A 21,174-nucleotide genomic window follows, 5' to 3' on the forward strand; every position below is an offset into this window, starting at 1 on the left:
CGGGCTATGAGTTCTGACAAGCCAGCCGCCAACCGTTGGGCAAGAGGGTTATCCGGCGTCATCATTTTTTTACGCTCAAACATTAGGCCCACGGAAGCCTGCCTTTTTGCAGAAAAATGTGAGCTTGGCGTGATGGAAGGTGGAGTGGAGGACAATTGTGAGGAGAGAGGAGAAGGAGAAGTAGAAGACGAGGCTGGACGGTGAGAGCCTGCAGTGTGGCTTTGTGTGTTCCGTTGCTCCCACTGGGCTCGGTGATGGCTGCTCATGTGCCTTCTTAAGGCGGTCGTCCCTAGGTGAGTATTGGGCTTACCGCGACTAACGCGTTGACTGCAAAGATTGCAGATGGCAACGCTATTGTCAGCAGCGGACACGTTAAAAAAAGCCCACACTGCGGAGCCATGTGCCGGTGTCCTGGGAGCGCCAGATGTGACCGTACATGGTCGATGACTCGCTCCTGATACATTTGCAGTCTGCTTTGTCCCTGCTGTGCAATGTAAGTCATTGCTGCTTCTCCTCCCTATCTGCTGGTCCATATCTCCCTCTGAACTCCCCTCCTCTTCCTCTCTTGTGGGCACCCACGTGACATCACTAGACACGTCATCATCAACGTCACCTTCCCCACCGCTATAAGTAGAGTAGGCAGCAACACCGGGGACCAACCTCCTCCTTGGGCTGATCTGGGTACTGGCGTCAGACTGCTGAGTAGCGCTTGTTGCTACCTCCTCTTCCTGATCCAATACCAAGAGTGGCTGCGCATCAGAAATGTCCTCTTGATATGGATCGGAAAATAATTCCAGTGACTCAAGCGGAAGGTATGTGGTGGTGGTGGTGGTGGTCGTGTTGTTGGTGGTAGTGTCTTTGGGGGTGCACATAGCAGAGAGTGAAGAAGAGGGTGCAGATCGAGAGGATGAGGAGGGTGCAGAAGAGTAAGGCTGAGCGAGCCACTCAACCAAGTCTGGTGCATCCTTTAAAGTAATTGAACGCACCTTCTGCAACTTCCCACTTTGGCTCAAGCCTGTTGCTCCTGCCCTACCCCTACCACCCCTGCGGAAGGGCCTGCCTCTTCCTCTGCATGTCATTTTTTAAATGACCCTGTGACAAAACTCTTAGTCCCTATACCGCTGAAGGACTGCTGCAGTATAGGTGAGCGGTCAGCAGTGGTGCACGTCAACCCTATCTATTGTGGACCTATAGCGGTCCTTACAGAACAGCAGACTGTACCGCACTCAAGCCTATGTACCGTAGCACCCTATACCAAGTTACCAGTCCTTATAAGAACTTTTGTGGACCAAGCAGGTTGTGTATTAGTGTTTAGCAGACTGTACGTCAGTCCCTATACCGCTGAAGGACTGCTGCAGTATAGGGCAGCGGTCAGCAGTGGTGCACGTCAACCCTATCTATTGTGGACCGATAGCGGTCCTTACAGAACAGCAGACTGTACCGCACTCAAGCCTATGTACCGTAGCACCCTATACCAAGTTACCAGTCCTTATAAGAACTTTTGTGGACCAAGCAGGTTGTGTATTAGTGTTTAGCAGACTGTGCGTCAGTCCCTATACCGCTGAAGGACTGCTGCAGTATAGGGCAGCGGTCAGCAGTAGTGCACGTCAACCCTATGTATTGTGGACCGATAGCGGTCCTTACAGAACAGCAGACTGTAACGCACTCAGGCCTATGTACCGTAGCACCCTATACCAAGTTACCAGTCCTTATAAAAACTTTTGTGGACCAAGCAGGTTGTGTGTTAGTGTTTAGCAGACTGTGCGTCAGTCCCTATACCGCTGAAGGACTGCTGCAGTATAGGGCAGCGGTCAGCAGTAGTGCACGTCAACCCTATGTATTGTGGACCGATAGCGGTCCTTACAGAACAGCAGACTGTAACGCACTCAGGCCTATGTACCGTAGCACCCTATACCAAGTTACCAGTCCTTATAAGAACTTTTGTGGACCAAGCAGGTTGTGTATTAGTGTTTAGCAGACTGTGCGTCAGTCCCTATACCGCTGAAGGACTGCTGCAGTATAGGGCAGCGGTCAGCAGTAGTGCACGTCAACCCTATGTATTGTGGACCGATAGCGGTCCTTACAGAACAGCAGACTGTAACGCACTCAGGCCTATGTACCGTAGCACCCTATACCAAGTTACCAGTCCTTATAAGAACTTTTGTGGACCAAGCAGGTTGTGTATTAGTGTTTAGCAGACTGTGCGTCAGTCCCTATACCGCTGAAGGACTGCTGCAGTATAGGGCAGCGGTCAGCAGTAGTGCACGTCAACCCTATGTATTGTGGACCGATAGCGGTCCTTACAGAACAGCAGACTGTAACGCACTCAGGCCTATGTACCGTAGCACCCTATACCAAGTTACCAGTCCTTATAAGAACTTTTGTGGACCAAGCAGGTTGTGTATTAGTGTTTAGCAGACTGTGCGTCAGTCCCTATACCGCTGAAGGACTGCTGCAGTATAGGGCAGCGGTCAGCAGTAGTGCACGTCAACCCTATGTATTGTGGACCGATAGCGGTCCTTACAGAACAGCAGACTGTAACGCACTCAGGCCTATGTACCGTAGCACCCTATACCAAGTTACCAGTCCTTATAAGAACTTTTGTGGACCAAGCAGGTTGTGTATTAGTGTTTAGCAGACTGTGCGTCAGTCCCTATACCGCTGAAGGACTGCTGCAGTATAGGGCAGCGGTCAGCAGTAGTGCACGGCAACCCTATGTATTGTGGACCGATAGCGGTCCTTACAGAACAGCAGACTGTACTGCACTCAGGCCTATGTACCGTAGCACCCTATACCAAGTTACCAGTCCTTATAAAAACTTTTGTGGACCAAGCAGGTTGTGTGTTAGTGTTTAGCAGACTGTGCGTCAGTCCCTATACCGCTGAAGGACTGCTGCAGTATAGGGCAGCGGTCAGCAGTAGTGCACGTCAACCCTATGTATTGTGGACCGATAGCGGTCCTTACAGAACAGCAGACTGTAACGCACTCAGGCCTATGTACCGTAGCACCCTATACCAAGTTACCAGTCCTTATAAGAACTTTTGTGGACCAAGCAGGTTGTGTATTAGTGTTTAGCAGACTGTGCGTCAGTCCCTATACCGCTGAAGGACTGCTGCAGTATAGGGCAGCGGTCAGCAGTAGTGCACGGCAACCCTATGTATTGTGGACCGATAGCGGTCCTTACAGAACAGCAGACTGTACCGCACCCAAGCCTATGTACCGTAGCACCCTAGACAGACCAAGTTACCAGTCCAGATAAAGAGCTTTGTGGAACAAGTGAGTTGTGAATGATTAGCAGACTGCAGCAGAAGGGCAGCAGTCAAGTATAATATTCTTTCTATATTTGGAAGAAAGAATATTATACGTGTACAAGCCTATTACCGTACCACTGATACCAGTCCTGAAAAGAACCTTTGTGGAACTAATAGTAACAGCAAGTCTTTAAAATTATCCTCACTGCCTGACACACTGCTTCCTGCCTGTCCCTATACAAATTGGCAAAAAAGAGTAGGCTGGAACGATTAGCTGGAATAGCTCTTTTGTGGACCTGATAGTAACAGCTAATGATGATGATGATGATGATGATGAAGAAAGACTAATCTGGCTGAGCTGTCCCTAAAATAGCAGCATACAGCGCTCTGTCCCTTTATCTAAACTGACAAAAGAAACTCAGGCTGCTGACCTAACACCTATACCAGTCCTGAAAAGAACTTTTGTGTACCAAATAGCTAGCGTTTTCTCTGTCCCTACTCCACACAGGATCCTTTCCCTACAGTGACAGAAGAAAGAATGTAAAATGGCCACCGGATCGGGTGTATTTATAGGTTAGGGGGAATGTCCAAGTGTCCATGAGCTGTCATGTCTCAATTGGTTGTCCTGTAACACATGATAAACGTGTCACGAAAGGTTAAAGTTCTTGTATACATTAAACACGTAAGTCCGCCGGGGCGAACGACGGAAAAAGGCGTTCGAACCCGCGGACGGCGAAAGTCGGAAATTCGCCGCGAAACGACCGCCGGGCGAACCGTTCGGCCATCACTAGTATTGAGTGAATTAGTGAGCTAAAGGTAAGGGTTTGTAATAGATATAATATTTATTCTGTAAGTATTATAAGTGAATGATAGTACATATCTGAAGCTCGATCTATCGACTTGTAAACCAGCAATAGAGGAGCATATGTAAACCGCTTTGGAGGTAATGTAACTTAAATTGCTAACAATGAAATTTAACAATTCATATTAAAACCATTAAACAAATCTAAAAGAACTAACTGTTGAGGTATAACCATATGTCATGGTACTGTGTACCAGATCCATCAGCAACTTTTTTACCGTAAAGAGCTGAAACTATAACAGACAAACTCTGTCTCCTCTCAATATAAGATTAAATATATGCGGGTAATCGTGTATATGAAAGAAAGAAGAGAAAAAAGGGGAAAGGGTGGGGGGAGGGGGTGGAAAGGGGAGGAGGGGAAGTGGGGGGGTGTGGGGGAAGAGGGTATGGGGGGGAAAGGGGAGGGGGAATGTGGAGAGGGGGAGGTGGGTGGGGGGGAGAGAAGATGTGGAGGGGGGAGGGGAAGAGGGGGACGGGGAGAAAGAGGTAAGGGAGAAAGAGGTAAGGGAGAGAGGGTGGGGAGGAGAGGGGTAGGGAGGAGGGGGGGGGGGGAGGTTGGTAGAGGGGTGATGGGGGAAAGTGAGGGGTTGGGGAGAGGAGGGAGAGGAGAGGGGTGGAAGGTAGGGGAGGGTTGAGAGGAGGGGGAAAGATCTAGTCATGAATCAAGAAAGCTGATAAGACTTCTAATTAATCACAAATACATTGGTACGTTAGGCATAACTAAAGAAGACTGTAGAATATGAACGTAAAGTTTCAACTGTATAAAGTCAGTTCAAAAGGGATCCTCCAGTGTGTGGAATAGGAGAGACCATAGGGATTCCATTGAAGTCACACTTCATTCCTGTAATTGTGTTCGATTACCAGAGGTAATTTATGGCAAGAGAGTGTACTAACATCAATACATTTTATAGAACATATTCTTAACTATACCCCCTATAGTTTCAGCAAGGAGATAAATACCTCCACATTACCATACTCTTGCCAATCGAACAAAGGAGAAAATATGAATGTATGGATGTCTGGGAATCGTTTTCCTAAAAATATCAGAGGCATGCCTAGTAAAAGGGATAGCATGACTTCTGTCGGCACGTGACCGAACATAGAAGCTCAGTCTCGGATGTTGAATAAATGTTAAGGTGCCACTGTAATGGGAAGCAAAACTGAAGGTGACGACTAGAGCAATATCTAGGGTGGATGATCCGTATTAAAGCACATATAGTCTCCATAGTAATATACATCTCGGCTGGAGCGCATGGTGTACCATATCCTCAATGGAAGCGCCATGGCCCAGAGAGGGTATTTCTATCTGAGGTAACACACTGGCAGTTCTATCGCCTAGTGGAGAACAATATACAGCGGTAGGTATACTCGTAAAGCATTACATGTATCTTCATAGGATCTTATCGAGAAAAAGCAGTGTGGGAAAAAAAAAATGTTTCTTTTTACTTTTTGCTACTTCCTTCCCCGCAAAGCCGTGTATATTGTAGAGACTAAGAAAAGAAGGTGTTTAACGATCTCTGCATGCTCTTCTGGGTTGTGGAGCAGAGGTAGGGCTGTATTGATGTGGATGTGAAGCAGTATTAATGGAACTTTTTTATGTTACTTCCAGTAGTTTAATGTAAATAGTAGTGTGGTGATTACCCATTATACTAAAGAATGGAATGTGGCATTAATAAACATCAATTTCAGCTGTGCCCCTACAGGCCACCCCCCTCCCCTATGGACAATGTGGCTGGCTGCTGAGTTTATCTCCCCATCCCTGCACTCAATGCACTGATGGGCACTGATTGGCAACACTGATGGGCACTGATTGGCAACACTGATGGGCACTGATTAGCGCCTATAGGCAGCACTGATAGGCTGCAATGATGGGCCCTGATTGGCACTGATAGGTGGCACTGATTGGCCCATCAGTGCTGCCTATCAGGGCCAATGATTGGCAGCACTGATGGGCAACCGCCGCTGAAGACGTCAATGACGAAACGCGTTCGACGGAGTTACGCTGATTACGTCACTTCCGGGTTGTCGACGGTGGTTGGAACGCAGGTGGAGTGCAAGCTGCGTATCCACCGTACGGCATCCACGGGTATATTGGAATTTGCGCCTTAAGGGCTCTATCCCAAGGGGAATTACAACAATAGAGTTACCACTTTTAAGAGGGTTAAATCCCGGGACATTGCCCTAAAGTGTGTGTTTCACTCGAAGGAGTTTCTTGTTTTCCCTGGGACAGAGAGCAATTAGCGTTTTTTCCCTAGCTCTATCTTTTATTATATATTGTTTTTTCTGGAATAATACCAGAGTACTGGAGAAATTAACACAATTTTTTTCATCATATGAGATTTGTGTTTCTCTTTTTTATTGTGTTTTTTACTGCTGTTTTTTTATGTGTATTTTTCATTTTTGTGGAAATAAATTGATTTTTTATATGGATTACACTATGGAGACTACAATTTTTTTCTTATGAGGATATATGGAATCTTCTTCTGGACACGATTGATCACCTAATCACGGGTTAAGGAGCTGAACATCGGCAGATTTGGTCTGAAGGCGAACTACCCCTGTAGGGGTACATTCTTCTGGTGAGTGGGGTTCCTTGTGGGGGAGCACGGAAGTCACGTTGAAGATTGCACAAGAAGCACTAAAGTCACTTTTTGAACATTTTATGTTGGATTTGCACTATTGACTATATATATATATTTTCTGGACAATTGGACAACACTTTTTCGTTTTTTCTTTTTAGTTATATATATTTTATTTTTATTTTTATTTTTATATTTTTTGCTTATTTATTATTTTCACTAAATCTATTTCTTGAGGGTTATTTTCACACATATATTTTTTATATTTTTCATCATGGGCTGTGTCATATAATTTGCTGTTTTTTTATATATATATTTTTATATATATTTTTTATATATAGATGGTTTGGTTTTCACCTGCACTTTTTTATGCACTTCTACAAATAATAGTATTTGCATTTCTATATTCAACTATTGAGCTATATATTTCTCATTAACATATTTTAGATGGTAGATTATTGGCACAATTATAATTCAGCACCAATGCGATTATAAGGAAAAATCGTATTTAGGTATAGACAATCACTGTATTTATTTTTCACATTCAGGAATCAAGCTGGATTTTTTCACTATTATTACTTAGTGGGGAGATTACTGCGAATTCTGGCACTGATGCGTTTTTGTGAAAAATCGCACCTAGTATTATTGTTTGGTATTTAGTTTCTTCACAGCATTCATGTATGATTTGTTTGGGATTATATGAGATTTACTATACTCACTAAGGTTGGGTTTGAGACACATTATATCATTTGTGTAACTGTACAAGTTTCTGGTAGGAGTTGTTCCTGTATTTCTTCATAGTTTCAACAGAACTAATTAGTTTTAAAAAAGGATTTATGGTCTCCTGTAAGAAGGTATAATTGTCTTTTGGGTGGAATGAGAGTTATTATTGGCTTTTGGTAAATAGGTAGCGCCAATTACCCCGGTTGTTATATTGTTTCTACTGATGGGCACTGATTGGCAACACTGATGGGCACTGATTAGCGCCTATAGGCAGCACTGATAGGCTGCAATGATGGGCCCTGATTGGCACTGATAGGTGGCACTGATTGGCCCATCAGTGCTGCCTATCAGTGCCAATGATTGGCAGCACTGATGGGCAATGATTGGCAGCACTGATTGGCACTGATAGGCAACACTGATGGGCACTGATTGGCACTGAAAAGTGCCACTATTGGCAGCACTGATAGGCTCTGATAGGTGGCACTGATGGGCAGTGGTTAGCACTGATAGGCGGCACTGATTGGCTCTGATAGGCAGCACTGATTGGCTCTGATAGGCGGCACTGATAGGCATCACTGACGGGTACTGGTTGTCAGCACTGATTGGCACTGATAGGGGCACTGATAGGCAACACTTATGGGCACTGATGGGCCCTGATTGGCATCACTGATTGGCACTGATTTGCAGCACTGATTGGCACTGACAGGCAGTACTGATGGTACTAATTGCCAGCACTGATGGGCAATGGAAGCATTGATGGACACTAATTGGCAGCACTGATGGGCAGCACTGATTGGCACAGATAGGAAGCAGTGATCGGCACCGATAGGCAGCACTGATGGGCACTAATTGTCGGCACTGATTGTCAGCACTGACAGGAGGCACTGATAGGCACTAATTGGCAGCGCTAATAGGTAGCACTAATTGGCACTAATGGGAAGTAGGGATAAGCGGAACACCCCCCCCCCCCCCCCCCCCCCGGTTTGGTTCGCAGCAGAACATGTGAACAGGAAAAAACACAATTAAAGTCTATGGCACATGAACGTGAAAAATCAAAAGTGATAATTTTAAAGGCTTATATGCAAGTTATTGCCATAAAAAGTGTTTGGGGACCCAGGTCCTGCCCAAGGGGACATTTATCAATGCAAAAATATCATTTAAAACTGCTTGCGGCTGTAATGTATTGTCAGATCCTGGCAATATAGATAAAAATACCCCCCAAAAAAAATTGCATGGATGTCACCCCCAAAATCAATACAAGGCCCTTCAGGTCTGGTATAGATATTAAGGGGAAACCCACACCCATATTTTTAAAAGAATGGCGTGGGTTTACGTGCCTGGGATTATAGTGCCTGGGTTAGGCCCCCAGGCACTATATATTCTGAACAGCAGTATATAAACTATACGGCATGCCCTATATACTCTGCAGAAAATTGGGCCTTAGGTGCTGGGGGTACCAGAACACTGTAAGACCTCACAGTTACTCTTGTTGGGTGCAGGAATGGCCCTGCTGTAAAATATTATATCAAGAATTGTAATTACATGCCCCTGTTAAACAGTGGCAGAAAAATTGGGCCTTGGGTGGGGGTCATGCCACAACACTGTAAGCCCCCACAGATACTCTTGTTGGGCACAGGAACAGCCCTGCTGTAAAATATTATATCAGAAATTGTATTTACATGCTTCCTGTTGGAGCACAAAGCATGTGCTCCAACAGGAAGACTAGAGGGACAGTGTCACTGATGCATGCATTGTCGTTACTCACCATCCTTGTGGCCTTCTCAAATGGTGACAGGACAGTGCATGCATCCTTGATCAGTAGCCACTGATGTGGCAAAAAGAAGCCAACCTCCTGTGACCCTGTCCTGGTGCCATACTCGCACTGTTACTTATTGATTGCCCTCTGCTGTGTGTGCAGCCGCTGCAGCATTGCCAACGTTCAGTTACACCTGGTGGGCATGTCAAAAAAGAGGCGGTTGGTGGGCAGGTTGCATTCCCTTTGAATGTTAGTCAGCTGAGCACTAGCATTATATGACCAGTGGAAATTACCACAGACTTGTTCCTGTCGGAGGGCGGAGAGAAAGTTGGTACCATTGTCCCATACAACCATTCCTGGCTGAAGCTGGTGTGGTGTCAACCCCATTTGAGCCTGCCCCTGCAGAGCTGACAGAATCTCTGTCCTAGTGTGGCTCCTGTCCCCTAGGCAGACCAACTCAAATACCACATCGCATCTTTTAACCTGACTGCTTTCATAGCCCCTTGAACGTTTATGGAGCACTGCTGGTTCAGAGGACAAATCTGCAGAAGAGGCCATAGAGGAAGAAGAAGAGAAGGAGATGGAGGAGAGAGCTGTAGCAAAATCTCCACTAGCATTTTGAATGCGTGGTGGCGGAACAAGCTCCAACAACACTGAACCCTGTCCTGCATCCTTCCCAGCTGCCAGCAGAGTTACACAGTGCGCCGTGAAGGAAAGGTAACGTCAATGCCCATGCCTGCTGGACCATGAGTCAGCAATAATATGAACCTTACTGTTGACCTCCCTGTCCAACAATGCCAAAACATTGCTTTCCGCATGCCAGTAGAGAGCCGGAATGGCCTTCCGTGAAAAGAAATGGTGTTTTGGAACCTGCCACTGAGGTACAGCACATTCCACAAATTCACGAAAGGGGGCAAAGTCTACCATCTGAAAAGGCAGCCGTTGCAGTGCTAGCAATTTGGCAAAGCTAGCATTTAAATGCTGATCGAGTGGATGGCTGGGACTGAATTTCTTTTTACGGTTCAGGAACTGGGGTAGGGAAATTTGCCTGTTAAAATCAGACGGTGGTGTACTAATAGCAAACTTGCTGCAAGTACTTGGCACACCTATTGCTATACCTTCATTCTTCTCAGTGCAGGCTTTTGAGAGGACTGGAGGTATAGTAGGGTTGGAAATCCCAGATGAGGAGAAGTCTGCCTTTTTCTTTGATGTGGGTCTTTCAATTTCTGTTGCCATGAACTGCATGGCAGGTTGTCATATGTCTGGTCAAATATGTGGTGCCCAAGTGGCTGCTGGTCTGGCCAAGCTTGATCCGCTTCAGACATAGGTTGCAAACAGCAATGGTGTGATCTGCTGCACATGTGTTGAAAAAAGCCCACACCAGTCAGTGGGGAGTAAGCAGCGCCCTGCAACTGCGTAGCTCTGCAGTGTGATGAAAAAGGATGGCTGCCCTTAAAGCGGTTGTATAGTCCTTTTAATAAGTTTAATCTACAGGTAAGCCTATAATAAGGCTTACCTGTAGGTAAAAAAAATATCTACTAAACCTGTACGGTTTAGGAGATATTACCCTCGCAATGCGCCGCTGACCGCACAGGGGATTCCCGGCTGAAAGTCCGGCAGACATCGGACCCTGCCGGAAATAAATCTTCAGCGCGCTGGGAGTGACGATATTGCGGCTCCAGCACTGTGAGTGGCTGGAGCCGCGATATCGTCACTCCCGCGTGCCGGAGATTTCTACCCGGAAGACACGCCGAGGGAACATGTCAACTCCCTCGGTGTGGATCGGGCCAGATGTCGAGGCCTCGTTCTAAGGCAAGTATTTCATAATGAGCTACTATGCAGTGCATACTAGCTCATTATGCCATTTCCTTTGCAGGTCAAAAAATAAAAATAAAAATTCAGCGGGTTTACTCCCGCTTTAAGCTGCCCCGTAGAGGACATCCTGCCTCATTGAAGTTGTGCCACACCTGGCACCCCCCATATGCATGCATATGCAATTCACTATTTCAATGAATGCTTTAACTCCGGTTAGCCGATTTTGTAATGACAGTGTTTTCTGCTGCTCTAAAATTAGCTAGTAAAAGCAAAGGAGGTTTATTTACTAATTAAATGGTATGTTTTATGTTCAGAGCAACCAGCAGTCCCAAATTAGCCATTTGCATTTACTGCAATTAATTTACTATAAAAATGATACTTTCAATAAATAGTGAGCTCTGGAAAAATCAACATCTAGTTCTGTTTTTAGTGTACAATAAACTTTTGCTATATTTCCCCACATCTTACTGTCCGCCTTCTGAATATCTTTTGCCATGAATGACATTCATTTTTGTCACCTGACTGCATTGCTAGCAATGATCTGTAGTTACCTGTAGTCTTTTTTTCTGATTGGCCCTTAAAGTGGTACTAAAGTCAAATTTTTTTTTTTTACCTTAATGCATATTCACTCCCTGTCCTATTCCCTATCCTTCCACCTAATCCCTACACACCTACCTGGCTCCATGCCCCCACTCCAGCACAGGTCCCCTCATGTCCTGCTTTCACAGTAGGAAGTGAATGCAGCTGCCATCACTCAAACTCCTCTGGGAAGGAAGTGGGGGGCATGGCTTGCCAGCAATGTTTGTGTCTGTGGACGCACACATCTCGACTTGGGACCCACTGAGAGTGCACATGCATGGGTGACACCTTGGTACCCGACTTGCTACAAGAGGCACTTAAAGGAGGGAAGTGTCGACAGCAGTATCATTGCACAGAGCAGGTAAGTATAGCCTCCTTTCTATTTAAAAAAGCCTTTAGTATCACTTTAATATTTACTTGTGTAATTGCTAGGCAGGAGATTTACTGAATCATGCAATACATTCTCTTTGTATGGAAGAGCCATGGGGCCATCAAAAAAAAAATTCAGAATTCTGAGTTTGAAAGTCAGAATTCTGACTTTGAATCTCAGAATTCTGACTTTAAAACTCTGAATTCTGACTTTTAATCTCAGAATTCTGACTTTCAAAGTCAGAATTGTAAATTGAATTTTTTTTTTACAGAATTCTGAGATTGAAAGTCAGAATTCTGAGTTTAAAAGTCAGAATTCTGAGATTGAAAGTCAGAATTCTGAGTTTGAAAGTCAGAATTCTGAGATTGAAAGTCAGAATTCTGAGTTTGAAAGTCAGAATTCTGAGTTTAAAAGTCAGAATTCTGAGATTGAAAGTCAGAATTCTGAGTTTGAAAGTCAGAATTCTGAGTTTGAAAGTCAGAATTCTGAGATTCAAAGTCATAATTCTGAGTTTCAAAGTCAGAATTCTGAGATTCAAAGACAGAATTCTGAGATTCAAAGACAGAATTCTGAGTATATAAATATAGTAGTCTCTATTAAGAAGATTTTAGGACCAATGAGCAATAATGTAGTAACACCCACAGACCATCATTCTGTAGACATACGTGTCTTCTGCTCTGTACATGGATATGTAAACCTATCTTAGTTATAGCACACAGTATAGGGAAGCAGGCAGTGCTGGGTTCTCTGGTTCCTCTACTGTATTAATAGTTCCTCGGTTTGCTGTCTTATCATTCCTCTCTGTCATCTGCTCCAACAAGAAGAGCCATGCTGAAAATGTGTGTATTGTGTGTGTGTGTGTGGGGGGGGGGGGGGGCACAGCTTCCATACATTACAGAAAACAATGGCCAGCACAGCTCTGCACCCCAACTTGTAGAAAACATTGCTCTATTGTCCCTAAATTGAGGGAATTGTGAATGGCTAGAAGGCAGCAGGACAATGTGTTTTATGACCCTAACGGATTGATCATGGCAATTACTTATCTGAACTAACAGTTGTTTCACAAACAATTAACCTCCTATTAAACAAAAAAGACAACAAGCATAAGTAATGAGAGTTAGTATAGTGGGTAGAGCAGCAGACTTAAGTAGGTGAAGTCAAGGGTACTAATCCAGGTGACAATATATTTTTTATATATATATATATATATATTTTTTTAAATATGACATAGTGAGTCCTTAAATTGTATTTTATCAATATATCCAAATTGATTTCAAGGTATATTAACAAAGACACACTGATATATTGAGCACACAAAGTTGTAGTATATGCTGGCTACTATAAATTAGAGAGTAGAGATTTAGAAGAAAAAAATGTGTATATATTAGGGTGATCAAATGGGAGAATTAAGGTGTCATCTTCAGTTTCCCCGGGGGCGGTTCACAATTTCAGGAGACTGGTCATAACAGATCGATCATAGCAATTACTTGTCTGGACTAGTACAATGGTTTCACTGAGAATTAATCTCATATTAAACTTAAAAAGCACTAACTAAAAGTCTTTAAGTGATAGCATAATGGTTAGTGTGACAGGCTTATATTGTTGAAGTTGTTGGTTCTAGTCCAGTTGAGAACTTGTTATATATGTATATATATTTTCAATATATTGATTTTATATTAAACTTATTTTAAAGTATGAGTTAGTGAGGGCTTACATTGTATTTTATTGATATATCTAAATTGATTTCAAGGTATATTAACAAAGTCATATTGATAAAATTGTTCTATATGCTGACTACTATAAGACCCCTTTCACACTGGGACGCTTTGCAGGCGATACAGCGCTAAAAATAGTGCCTGCAAAGCGCCCTGAAAGAGCCGCTGCTGTGTCTCCAATGTGAAAGCCCCGAGGGCTTTCACACTGGAGTGGTGCGCTGGCAGGCCACTACAAAAAGTCCTGCTAGCAGCATCTTTGGAACGGTGAAGGAGCGGTGAAGCTTTGTGGTGGTTTTAACCCTTTCTCAGCCTCTAGTGGGGGCAAAAGCTCCCCGCTAGTGACTGAATAGCGCCACAAAATTGGCAGTAAAGCACCGCTAAAAATAAAATAAAAAGTGTTTTACCGTCAACACACCCACCGCGTCAGTGTGAAAGAGGCTTAAATTAGAGTAGGGATTTTTTTTACAAATCTGTGTATATATTAGGATGATTTTGGTAACATGGGGCCAGTTCTCAATTTCAGAAGACTGTCCCTGGAAGCTTCATGATAACCACCACCATGTGTCACGACTCAGCCCTGGGCTCTGCACTATAAGGTAATATGTGTGTGTGTACTACAATGTACATGCACCCGCCGATATATCCCCTTCACTGATTGGCTGTAGTTTATCCCCACTGACACTGAGGCAGCGCCATTTTCCTCTTAGCTACACCGTTGACACAGGGAAATTTTTTTCCAGCCAATGACACCACCAAAGATGCTGCTAGCAGGACTTTTTGTAGTGGCCTGCCAGCGCACCACTCCAGTGTGAAAGCCCTCAATATATAACAAGTTCTGGACTGGACTAGAACCAACAACTTCAACAACATAAGCCTGTCACGCTAGCCATTATGCTATCACTTAAAGACTTTTAAATAATGCTTTTTAAGTTTAATATGAGATTAATTCTCAGTGAAGCCACTGTACTAGTCCAGACAAGTAATTACTATGATCGATCTGTTATGACCAGTCTCCTGAAATTGTGAACCGCCCCCGGGGAAACTGAAGATGACACCTTAATGCTCCCATCTGATCAACCTATTATATACACATTTTTTTCTTCTAAATCTCTACTCTCTAATTTATAGTAGCCAGCATATACTACAACTTTGTGTGCTCAATATATCAGTGTGTCTTTGTTAATATACCTTGAAATCAATTTGGATATATTGATAAAATACAATTTAAGCCCTCACTATGTCATATTTAAAAAAATATATATAAAAAATATATTGTCACTGGATTAGTACCCTTGACTTCAGCTACTTAAGCATGCTGCTCTTACCACTATACTAACTCTCATTACTTATGTTTGTTGTCTTTTTTGTTTAATAGGATGTTAATTGTTTGTGAAACAACTGTTAGTTCAGATAAGTAATTGCCATGATCAATCCGTTCATAAATCGGGTCATAAAACACATTGTCCTGCTGCCTTCTAGCCATTCACAATTCCCTCAATTTAGGGACAATAGAGCAATGTTTCCTACAAGTTGGGGTGCAGAGCTGTGCTGGCCATTGTTTTCTGTTATGTATGGAAGCTGTGTCCCCCCCCCCCACACACACACACAATACACACATTTTCAGCATGGCTCTTCTTGTTGGAGCAGATGACAGAGAGGAATGAGAAGACAGCAAACCGAGGAACTATTAATACAGTAGAGGAACCAGAGAACCCAGCACTGCCTGCTTCCCTATACTGTGTGCTATAACTAAGATAGGTTTACATATCCATGTACAGAGTAGAAGACATGTATGTCTGCAGAATGGTGGTCTGTGGGTGTTACATTATTGCTCATTGGTCCTAAAATCTTCTAAATAGAGACTACTATATTTATAAACTCAGAATGCTGTCTTTGAATCTCAGAATTCTGTCTTTGAATCTCAGAATTCTGACTTTGAATCTCAGAATTCTGACTTTTAAACTCAGAATTCTGACTTTGAATCTCAGAATTCTGACTTTCAAACTCAGAATTCGATTTTCAATCTCAGAATTCTGACTTTTAAACTCAGAATTCTGACTTTCAAACTCAGAATTCTGACTTTGAATCTCAGAATTCTGACTTTTAATCTCAGAATTCTGTAAAAAAAAAAATTAATTTACAATTCTGAGTTTGAAAGTCAGAATTCTGAGATTCAAAGTCAGAGTTCTGAGTTTTAAAGTCAGAATTCTGAGATTCAAAGTCAGAATTCTGACTTTCAAACTCAGAATTCTGATTTTTTTTTTTTGATGGCCCCAGGGCTCTTCCATATCTTTAAGCTCATTGTCCACAAGGATTTGAACATACCATATATTTTCTATATTTATATAGAATCAAGAGACTTCAGGAATACATTCCTATTAGTATCCTCCCTAGAAGAGCTTCACATCTAATGTTCCTATAACAGTCACACATACACACTCTAGGATCCATTTAGTCAGATGTAAATAATCTATCTGTATGGTTTTTGAAGATCCAGCAAACACAGCTCTGTTATACTAATGCAGTGCCGGGACAAGGTCATCCAGCGCCCAGGGCAAAGATGCCAAACTGCGCCCCTTTCCCTTAGGGTTAGGGCCAGGGAGCCCGCTACCCTTGCAATAAACCATTGCGCCAGGGGCAGCCGTCCCTCCTGCCCACCCCTTGTCCCGGCCCTGTACTAATGTCATAACATCTCACCATCACCAATGGGAATGCAGACAGCAAAACGAACCCAGTATAGATTCTAACCCTTTCTCAATCTCTCCAAAACGTAAAATAAGTTTGGACTAGAGCTCTAATTAAAGTTACAATTGTCTACTAAAAAGAAGGACTGATAAGCTAAGGTAGCACTCATAGACTTATGCACTTGACTGGGTTAGATACAGCTCAATTCCAAACAAGTAATAACCCACCATAATGTCTAAAGTGTAACATGTCTACAGAAATGGCCACGATTTTCTAAAGACTTTGCAAGGGCATATTCCCTTCCCTTAGTGGATAAGGTAAAGCTCTGCTGACTTCCATCATCCAATCATGTACAAGCATCAATATTTTCCTCTCATGTGACTGAGTGTTTTCTGCAAAGAGAAATTTCACCAAATTCACTAAGCTAAGCAAACAATCCTTTTGCAAAGTAAATAGTCCCTTGCAGAGTAAACAGCCTATTTGCTTTTAGCAGGGTCGTAGACATTTTTTTGTGCTGGAGGGGGTTCAGCAGCAGGTACTAAGTGAAAGACTTTTTATATAAAATAAATTGTGCCAAAATTATAAAGACTGGAAAAAGGAAAAACAATATCTGTTTCCCCTAGTAAGCAATTGCATTCGTAATTGTATTTTATCGGATCCTTTAGAAAATCAAACCTGATTTCAGTTTTTCCTTCTTCTAGTTTTTATGAACGCTGTTGGCTATTGTCCAGTATTAGAGTCCAAACGGAATATGTACAAAATGAGTGTGCTGCCTACCTACAAGGAGAGGGTGCCCTTGCCCTTTGCACCTCCTCAGTAAGGTTGGCTATTATGGTGCAAAGTGCACCATTTTGTGTCAGACAGAGCACTCGCTGACTTTTTTCAACTTTTACAGATAAAAAAAAGGGGGGGGGGGGGAGGGGTGCTCTGCCTACCACAGGATGGTGCACTGTAACACTGTACTAAGCAGGTACAAAGGGCACCATCTTGTGGAAGGCAGCACACCCACCGTATTAACATTAACTTAATGTTCAATTAATCACAGAATAAAAAAACACAAAAAAAAATCAAATGAAAAATTACCAGCCTTGAATACACTGACTTCTCTTTAGGATAGGTTCACATATAAGTGGGTACGAGAAGATATGTAATTGCACACCTTCCTCTACTGGCAGAGGAAAAACACACTACTGCTTTCGAGATATATGGAGGTACATTACAATGTGGGAAACCCTCAATCCACGCGTGTTTCATGCACCTCATTCAAAACGCACACCCCTAGCAATCTGCAGGGGGTGTTAAGCCTCGTACACACGATCGGACTTTGTACAAACTTCCCCATGCATTTGTGTACAAAGGGCGTCGGCCGTGAACTTGTATTGCATACACACGGCAGGACTTTTCAGCCAACTTTCACCAAATCACATGTTTTTTTTGCTCTTTACGGCCACCTTTGGTCAACTTCTGTATTGTTGTCTGATCTTTTGCATTGGTTCTGAGCATGCGTGTTTGTACTTTGTACAAAAATCCTATGGTTTTCTGTACACATGATCAGACTTTGCTCCATCGGATTTTGTTGCTGGAAAGTTTGTCCATTCGCACAGCCAACAAAAGTCCAATGAAAACTGAAAAAGTTTGCCCGATGGAACGTACACACGGTCGGATGTTGCCTTAAAACAGCTGATTTGCATGTTTGTTGTCAAAAAGTCTAATCGTGTTTATGGGCCTTTAGTGCTATCTTAACAACTCCCCAAACAAAGGTTGCAAAACACAGTGTGTTTGCCTGAAACAGATCACATTCACAAAATGATCATGCGAACCAGTTGCAGTGTGGTTCCAAAATTGGTGCATGCACGACTTGGTGCGATTTGAGCCCATTCAAAATGAATAGGCCTTGATTGCACTGCATTCAACACAGTAAGTCTGGTTTCACACTATAGTTTGCATGTAAATCACACAGGAACCGCATCACATTCCTGTGCAATTCACATGTGATTCTGTGTGGTGGGATTTGAGCCCATTTTAAATGGGGTGAATTGCACCACGTCACACCAAAGAAGTGCAGGTACCTTGCAGTCTGGTTCAGACAAACACTGCGTTTGTGACCTTATATTCGGGAGTTCTTAACTTTGAATTGACACCTGCAGCAGATCAAAAACACAGTTTGATTGCAATGCAGTGCTGGAAACGCACAGGGATCACAGCATTTCCTGTACATCATATGTATGAACCAGGGGTAAAACAGGGCCAAGGAATGCCACTGAGGGCAGCAGAAAGTCCAGCCTGGCTCTGGCATTGGCAGACATGTTATGATGTCAACTTTTGAATCAGTAAGCCGGTGAGCACCACAACAAGCTTGCCAGTGACAGGCTGAACTATCAGTAGTACAGGAAATAGAAAACTCAGTCAAATGTCAGTAACACAAGCAATACAATATTTAGCCCAGCCAGCCTCAATCACTAACTTTGCCAGTTGCCACACAGAATCACAGACAGTCTCTCACTGACTCACGATTACCTAGTATGAACAGCAGAATGCCAGCAGCAGCACAGCAGTCTGAGTAGTGGTAAGTCTGAGGACACTCTCTGAGACTTTCTGAGATTAGGCCAGAAGAGTAAAAGGGACATACCTGGACAGGACAGCCATGTGGGGAGGCTGGCGGCTACACAGCACTTTATAAGCACCCTGCACTCCAGGGCCCAGGCAAAGCTCCTCTTTCAAGCCCAAGGTGGGAGTGGCACTGCAAGCCAACGGGAATACATGCTGTGCAGTGGGCAAGACTACATGCACCGCCGACTCCCACTGTGTTGTCTGGTGATAGATCTGTCAGCCATCAGCCCGAGCCCAATAGACTGGCCTGGCAGTGTATCACAACATGCGTGCGGGTATCAGTAGCGGCTAGTGCTTCATTTTTTTAGGAGGACGCAAACCAAACACCAACCAACCCCCCCCCCCCCAAGTCACTCGCCCATGATGGGGCCTACAGACAGACAGAGGGATAGATTGGATAGGACAGACGGATAGACACATAGACAGATATACAGATAGATACACAGAAAGACAAATAGATATGCAGATATATAGATATGCAGTTAGACAGATATATATATATATATATATATATATATATATATATAGATAGATAGATAGATAGATAGATAGATAGATAGATAGATAGATAGATAGATAGATAGATAGATAGATAGATAGATATGCAGTTATACAGATAGATAGATAAATAGAGAGAGAGAGACAGACAGACAGACAGATAGAGATGAGAGAATACAGACCTGTATAGCATGACTCTAATGCCGCGTACACACGGTCAGATTTTCCGACAGAAAATGTTCGATGGGAGCTTTTTGTCGGAAATTCCGACCATGTGTAGGCTCCATCGGACATTTTCCATTGGAATTTCCGTCGCACAAAATTTGAGATCTGGTTCTCAAATTTTCCGACAACAAAATACATTGCCGTAAATTCCGATTGTGTGTACACAATTCCGACACACAAAGTTCCACGCATGCTCAGAATAAAGCAGAAGAGCAGCACTGGCTATTGAACTTAATTTTTCTCAGCTCGTCATACATGTTGTATGTCACCACATTCTTGACGTTTGCAATTTCAGACCAACTTTGTGTGACCGTGTGTATGCAAGACAAGTTTGAGCCAACATTTGCCGGAAAAAATCCATGGATTTTGTTGTCGGAATGTCCAATCAATGTCCGATCGTGTGTACACGGTATAAGATGCAGTGCTGGGAGCCCTCGTGGTAAAAACATACAGGAGATGTGTAATGAAGGCTCCAGCAGATTGTCGGGTGAAGGGCTCGAGCAGTGGTTGATTCCAGGACAGAGGTGAAGCACGGCTCCCTCCACCCTCAGTCTGATCACAGACTGCGAAGAATACATATAGCACAAGGTGCTGCTGTATATGGGTGGAAAGACAATTATAGGGTGTTAGTAATACTATAGTAATTCATTACCTGGCTTCTCCATTCACACAGAGCCAAAACTGGAAGTGACACGTTGCCCAGAGACAGCACCGCCCAGATGTGAAGAATGACCCAATGAGCATGTAGAGGCGCACTCCACAGGGCATCAAAAAACCCAGCAAGTTAAGCATCTTGCCCGCAATCGTGGGATTGCATTGGCATGACACTTCCATAGTGCACTGTGTCCTGTGCCCGCCCAAACACAGTGCACTTAAAGGAACTTTTTTTTTCTTAAAGGGACTTCTTTTATTTATTTTTTATATATTTTTTTGTGACTGGATTTGGGGGGGGTGCCCATGCGCCCCTTTGGACGGGCCACCACTCGCGGGTATGCTTAATGATCTATTACACTTGCTGCAGCAGCATTTTTACGCTCTGTGTGCCTCTTTGAGAGTCAAATTTAGCATATTCTAAAAAGTACACCATACCATGATGTCATGCTGTTAACATATTACCTGGACCCCACAATATTTCTACTGACTTAATAGCTTTTACATGCATTTTACATCTGGAAGCATAGCTGGCTTATTTCAGCTTCAACCCCCACAATAATCTTCACACAGTAATATATTTTGTGGTGTGTAATATGTTCATATTTTCCTAGTTAATTTAACAGGGACTGGAAAAAGGTTTGTCACTTTGAATGTACTTTATTGCGACCCTGTCAGCTTTAAAATAAATAAGATAAAGAACCCCTGTAATAGAAGGACATTTATAGTCATCTCATCAGAGGCCCAAGTCCACTATCTTCCCCCCATTCCAGCATGTCAGCCTCCATAAAACTCTTCAGAATTCCATACTTCCAGAGATGTCAGGTGCCTGCATTACTTTATGGGCACCACGGT

The 21,174-nt window shown here is 43.4% G+C and overlaps 1 protein-coding gene across 1 annotated transcript in view; it reads left to right on the top strand.

The window, feature by feature from the left end:
- The window catches only part of RXFP2 (relaxin family peptide receptor 2), a 489,744-nt gene that overhangs the window by 78,299 nt on the left and 390,271 nt on the right, over positions 1-21,174 (top strand). The window lies entirely within an intron of this gene.

Source organism: Lithobates pipiens, unplaced genomic scaffold (genome assembly GCF_037356315.1).
Source record: "Lithobates pipiens isolate NorthernLeopardFrog02 unplaced genomic scaffold, aLitPip1_a1.2 Scaffold_16, whole genome shotgun sequence".
Lineage (NCBI taxonomy): Eukaryota > Metazoa > Chordata > Amphibia > Anura > Ranidae > Lithobates > Lithobates pipiens.